At 37.1% G+C, this 6,556-nt stretch overlaps 1 long non-coding RNA gene across 1 annotated transcript; it reads left to right on the top strand.

Annotated features, from left to right (window-relative positions):
• The first annotated feature begins 487 nt into the window (after positions 1 to 487).
• LOC131022746 (uncharacterized) lies at positions 488 to 3,429 on the top strand. The gene is made up of 3 exons (XR_009101403.1): positions 488 to 668; positions 2,522 to 2,588; positions 3,190 to 3,429. It is a non-coding gene; the product is annotated as an uncharacterized LOC131022746 (long non-coding RNA).
• The last annotated feature ends 3,127 nt before the right edge of the window (positions 3,430 to 6,556 follow it).

Here is a 6,556-nt window from a genome sequence, read left to right as displayed (position 1 = left end):
CAAATAATTCTAGATAATTATTTGAATGAGAACGGTGAACTCGGAAGTGAAATCTGAGTCCGTTAAGACGTTTTTGAAATTTTTGACTTTTTGACGATGAATAGTAAAATACGGCTATTTCGTCTTTTTGTCGACTTTCAAAATCTTACGTGCACGTCGTCGAGAAATATTCTTAGTTTTTCGATACGAGTCCAATAATGAAAGTTTTTATTTTTGGACGACGAGTGAATACTAAATCGGGATTTCTCGATAAACGAACCGAGCTCGTTTATCAGAATTTCGAGAACGAGCTCGCGTTTTCTATATTTATATAGAATTACGAGTGTAATGAAAGTGAGTAGAGGTTGAGAGGGCGAGTAACGAAGAGTATGGGTTGTTAGTCGTTAAAACGAGACGAGACGAGACGAGACGAGACGAGACGAGACGAGATATTTAACGACTAAATATCTAACCCTACCCCACCAAAACCACCCCCCAACCGCCCAAGTTCAGTCAAACACTCTTAACTCACGTTGATTTTCAGCCCACACACAACTCACACACACTAACACCTAAAACACACACACCATTCACGCATATACCATTTTTAGCTTGAGCTCAAGCTTTTGAGCTCCGATTTGAGCACCGAGATGAACGCCGATCATCTTTTCGATCACGTATCTAAGTAGGTAAGATCTCTACCTACGTTTTGATGGTTTTCTTTTCGATTTTCGTCGACGTCGAAAAACGTCGATTCTCGACTTTATTTTGAAACGACGTCGGATCGTCGTGAAATTTTAGTATGTTGTTCTTGGGTAGATGTTGAGCATGTTTAATGAAGGGAGTAAGAACGGAACGAACCGTAGCTATGAAACCCATGAGGGCAGCCCCGTTTTTCACATATTAGCTTGTCTTTCGATTTTTGTTTGATCGTTTTGACTTGATATTTGTGCTTAGGGGTATGCTAGAATCGATATATATTAAATTCGTATTTTTCCAAGCACGAAAATTGTATAAATTTTTAGAGTATGATTATTTAAATTCGTGAAGTTTGAGGCGTTGCATAATGAATATTATTGCGTATATGTGTTCTACGATATCACATGAGCATGCTAATTGATTTACAATTTATGGATGATAATTGTTGAACGAAATTAAAACTGGAATTCTGTCAAAATTTTACAGCAGTTTCAAGCTTATGTTTCGATGAGTTTTCATTGCTTGATGGCTCTGAAATTTTAGTATGTTTATCTATGATATGTGTATTTCGTTGCTGCAAAATTTCATGTCTTTTGAATGATGTTTGCTATTTTAAAGATATTTTGAAAAATCCTTGACAGAATCTGTCAACTATTGGTAGACTTCACAAAAACGTTTATATCTATTAATCCATGAAGGATTTTGCATCACCGTTTTTTTTAAACGAAACTAGACTTCAATACTTTTCTAAAAACATAAGATTTCGATTTTTATGACCTCTGAAACAGAGCAGTTTATTATTTCAAAAATGCCCTGTTCAGCTGTCATATTTGTCCAACAGTAAAAGTGTATGAGTTTCATTGTTTATTTGGCAGATCATATGAACGTTTTCTCTTGTGAAATTTTAACCAAATCTTCAAGGATACCTTTAGTTTTGGATGATTAAATTTGATGGAATTTTATTAAGGTTTGCCTTGGTTTCTAATGGCCTAAACAAAATTGGCAGAAACTGTCAATCTTTGACAGCCTGCACTAAAAGAGAAATATCTCCAAAAACCTTTAACCTTTTTGGTTAACTACCATTTTTAGAGTGAACTACACTTCATGAAGTTTTTGAGATCAATTGGTATGAGAGTTTATGATGATTGAGTTGGTTGTTATGAATTTTTAAAGATGACACAAAAACAGCAAAACTTTCTAGAAAACAACTTGATTATATTTGTTTTGATGGATGATACGATATGACTAAATGGTGTGAGTTGTGAGAGTTATGATTAACGCACATAAATGTTGGTATCTGACACTCGAACAATTGGTGTCGAGTATAAATGATAGTTTACTGATAAAGAGTTTTGATGATTTTGAATTGTTTGGTTTGCGTTGAAAAGATGTCAAGATGTTAAGTTTTGAGTCGAGAGACGAGTTCACGTAGTGAGATTCACGCGTTGAAATCTCGTGGCTGACATTATATATGAATAGGTCATGCCGAAATTTTTAGTGAAATTAGAATTTGAGCATAGTCAATTCTTGTTGACCTGTGACTCAAATACATACCTAATGGAAAGTTTAACTTTCTAATTGGTTAATTAGACGAGATGAGAGCGAATAGATCTGCTAAGAAAGTGGACTTTTCGATGTGTTAAATATTTCTTTTAATTGAAGCGCTGCTAATTATAACATAAGGATGTTATAATTAATGAGTAATGACGAGAGATAATAATTGTTATATTGATTAACAATCAAGAGAGATGAACATTAGAGATACTAATGTTTCATAAAAGAGATTAGATTGTTAATCGAGGTTTCTTTTATAACTTCTCACCAATTCTTCATAACGATGAAGGTCCTTTTGGGAAGTAACGACTTGAGGGAGAGAGTGACGTTACTCATTGATACAGAGACACAACGAGGTGGGCATTACTTTTACTATACGTATATAGAGATCCCCTGCGTGTCGTAGGCCTCTTATACGAATGAATGCATGAGATGATTTAACTGTTAATTTCAGTTTTATATATCTATCAAACGAGTTTAATGCTACCTTTGAGCAAGTTATTTCATGACAAAATCTTTGAGTTAAAGTTATTTCAAGTATTGTCTTGCCATAAAATATTTAAATTTTAGTATGATATCTATCTGCTTTGGCTTTGCCAATGATGCAATCGAATTCGGGTCCTGAGCAGTTGATAGCTATCCTGCCAGGACTAGTGTACACCAGTGACCGTGAGTCATCTAGCGGGTTGGCCGGTCAAGTGACCGTGAGAGGTGGCCACCTCTCCGGCACAAAGTTCCAGATATGATAGATTACAAGAGAACTTAGTCTGCAGACGAACTTTAAGAATCACAAATGAATTTAGTAAGCTTGGGCCTTTTTAGCGAAAAACTCCCTTGCTGTACTGTTTATGATGGCATGACAATTTACAGTTTTGAAGCATGTATTTTTATACCTAGGCATACGTGCCCACTGAGTGCTTTTGTACTCAGCCCTGCATATGTTTTCTAAATGTGCAGGTTGAGCTGATGTGATGATGGTGCTGCAATGAGCGGAGTCTCCAGGGTTGTTAATAAATAGTTAACCTGTCTAGAATATGTCTTCATACATATGTCTAGCTACTTTCCGCTGCAAGATGTTGTTGATGTTATAGTATGTTATGTCATACTTTGAGTCTTAAGAGAATGGTTGCATATGATGTATAACTTGATTAATGATATTAATTAACTTTTATGCAGTCTTTCATAGACTGTTTTCAATTGAGTATTAATGAATAAAAATGACGAGTTTTATTAAGATGAGTAAGTTTTACGGCTATAAATGACGCCCCTTTTCTTTCCCTTCTTCTTTAACCCCATCCCTAGTCGTGGATCACTCGGCCTAACTATCCCTAGTTAGGGCGGGCTGTGACAGAGTGGTATCAGAGCGAAGGAAAGCTCTGAATTAGAAGTCTTGAGTTTAGTCTAGAATGAGTCACTAGACTAATAGTTATTAACAACCGTGAGCTCAGCGCACCATCACACCAGGCTCAACGAGGTATGTAAAATTTCAAAGTTTATTTGACGTTAAATTTTGAAGAGCATGATGTTGAGGTTATATGATGAGTTATGATGTTACACTTTAAAGGTGCATAGTTTGAGTTTGAGGATGACAACATGATTAATAATGAATTATTATGTTGTAAGAGCATATGTTGATGTTACATGATGAATCATGAGAGCGTTTATATCATATGATGTTATATGATTGAGGATGCATAATTATGAGTTATGATGTGATGTATTTGAGATGTTTTGTGATGAGAATTGTTTGAGCAATTGTGATAAGTCACGATGATTTAGATGAAGGAATCTAATGTCATTGTTAAGAGAGATTTTTTTTACTAAGTAGAAGGATGAAATGAGAACTTAGAGCTAAAGCTTGAGAGAATTAGCAATTGCTTTAAGTACTTGTTGGTTTGAGTTATGAGTTTGAGTTATGAGCTTGAGTATAATAGCATGATTAATGATGAGTTATTAGCATGCTGCAATGACATATTGTACGATATGTTGAGTTGTTTTGTGACGCGAGTTTTGCTCACGCAACCTTAATGGTACTTGAGGAGGTATCATGAGCCATAGTCTTTGGAGATGGCTTTGAGAGAGAATTGTTGAGTTGTCTTACTGAGTCACGATGATTTAGATTAAGGGATCTAATATCATTGTTTAGAGAGATTCCCTACTAAGTAAAGACGGGACGAGATGAGAATTTAGATGTTTTGAGCTTGAGTTTTAAGATAACAGTACTACTTAATAGGAGTTTTGCTAAGTTATGTTTTGTTTATTTCTGTTGCTGGAGCCAAGTAGAGTTAGTTCCTAGAGTCACCTTTAAGTTCTCCTTATAGGTTGGCCAGGACTGTTGGCACTGCACGAAAGTGGACTGTTGTGAGATCGAACTCAGGAAAGATCGGATACGAGGACGAGGCATACAGTATGTGGTACAGAGATACCCTAGCAGATTTTCAAACACATGTTCATAGACTATGAAAGGATGAAAGCCTTATGGTTGTTACTAGACTGGATGGCATCGTGCACCTAGTCCCCGTGCTACCAATCGAGTGGTAGGATTGGGCAAGGAAGAAAGCCACTCAATATGATGGGACATGTTGTCTTGAGCATTGGACCCACAGGAGATGAGATTTGTTACAGATACCCAGATTTTCTATGCGGATCTACTGACTGGATGCTTGTTTTCTACCAGGGACTCTAGAAGAGTGTAGTAGATATCGAGTCGATCCTTGAGTATCAGTTACCAAAGATGATAAAATGATAAACGATAATGAGGATGAGAAGTAGCCGAGGAGGGCTAGAGTTGATGAGGATGAGAAGAGAAGTCGATGTAGGCTAGAGCTAAGGATGATCTTGAGAGTATGCGCGGTACACCCTCGTTTTTGATTAGTTGCAATTACATTGCGATGTATATAACTTACTTAGGAGATACTGGTACTTGAGATTTTAACATGATGATAGATAAGCATGCGAATATAGTACCCTACTGATGTTAAGTAGATGGATGTTCCTAGTGTGCTAAAGTAGTAACTAGATGAGTTAACTAGTAGCAATTACCGTAGGAGGTCCAGACCGAGACATAGTACTATTAATGGTGTCGGTTTAGAAGGGACATTACGATAGATACTATGGTTTTTGTAGGGTTTAAATAACCCCTTTATGTAAGCCCTCTAAAAAGAGGCATTCTACTGATGGATATATTAGGTTGACCAGAGTGGTCTTTTTGTTAGCATTTCGTGAGTGCTTATTGCCTTACAGATGAATGTTAAGGTGACCGTGAGGGTTTTCCTTAAAGTTGAGTTAGTAAATTGAACTTGAGTTTTGAGGATGCTTAGAGCATTGGTCGAGTTGAGTTTTCCTTTTGTGATTTCAAAAATGCCTCAAAGATGTCATCAAGAGTGTGATGTGAAGGATAGGCGGGATAATACTCCGCCACCACCACCGCAACATGAGAGGAGAGTCGAAAAATATTGAACTTTCGAAACAAGAGTCTAGAACATAGGACCCTGAGTTTAAGCTTTTAGCTTGCTGGTGTGAACTTAAATTTTGTTATGTATAGTATGTTGAGGGTTTAGAAGACACAGAATTTCCAAGTTCGGGATAGTATATCCCGTGTGACTGGGGAGTGATTATGTTGGACCTGGCCAGTCCGCATGATCCAAATCTCAGTAGACGTGTTTTGGGTTTATAAACCCATGTGTTTCAACTTTCGGTTGAAAAGCCAGATGGGTTCTTACTCTAGGTCATTTTTGTTCGACCTGGTAGTTACTTCATTCCACCCTCTGGTCATTCATTTGAGTCTCTTGAACAATTTGTTTTGATGTCATTCTAGGGTTGAACCCTTACAACTTTTGAGTTATCCTAGTAGATTCTTTTGATGTATAAGACCAGTGAGAGGCACGTCAGAGGACTTTAACACCCGAGCAACTGGTAAACTACACCTGAGAACAATTGAAGACTACTCTTGAGAAGTATGTACCGAGGAGTACAGTAAGCAGCGAGAGGCTGATTATCGAAGTTTGATGCAAGGAAAGAAATCGGTTATAGAGTATAATCGAGAATTCTGTGAGCTAACACGTTCGCTCATCAGAAGATGGATAATGATGAAGAGATGTCTGAGTTTTAAGTGCTGGTTTTAAGGCAGGACTTTAAGGTAGTATGGGCAAGTTATTGGATGCACCAGTTAGAATCCTGTTTAATACAGGAGCTTCGCATTCTTTAATTGGTTTGAAGCATGTTACCTTCAAACTCGAACCAAAACAAGCTAGTCCCGAGTTGAGAGTAATCACTCCTGTAGGAAGAGCTACTACAGTTTCTCACATGATTTCTAACTTAGAGC

Source organism: Salvia miltiorrhiza, chromosome 4 (assembly GCF_028751815.1).
Source record: "Salvia miltiorrhiza cultivar Shanhuang (shh) chromosome 4, IMPLAD_Smil_shh, whole genome shotgun sequence".
Lineage (NCBI taxonomy): Eukaryota > Viridiplantae > Streptophyta > Magnoliopsida > Lamiales > Lamiaceae > Salvia > Salvia miltiorrhiza.
Note: the sequence above shows the minus strand (reverse complement) of the source record. Positions and strands in the feature narration are given on the sequence as shown.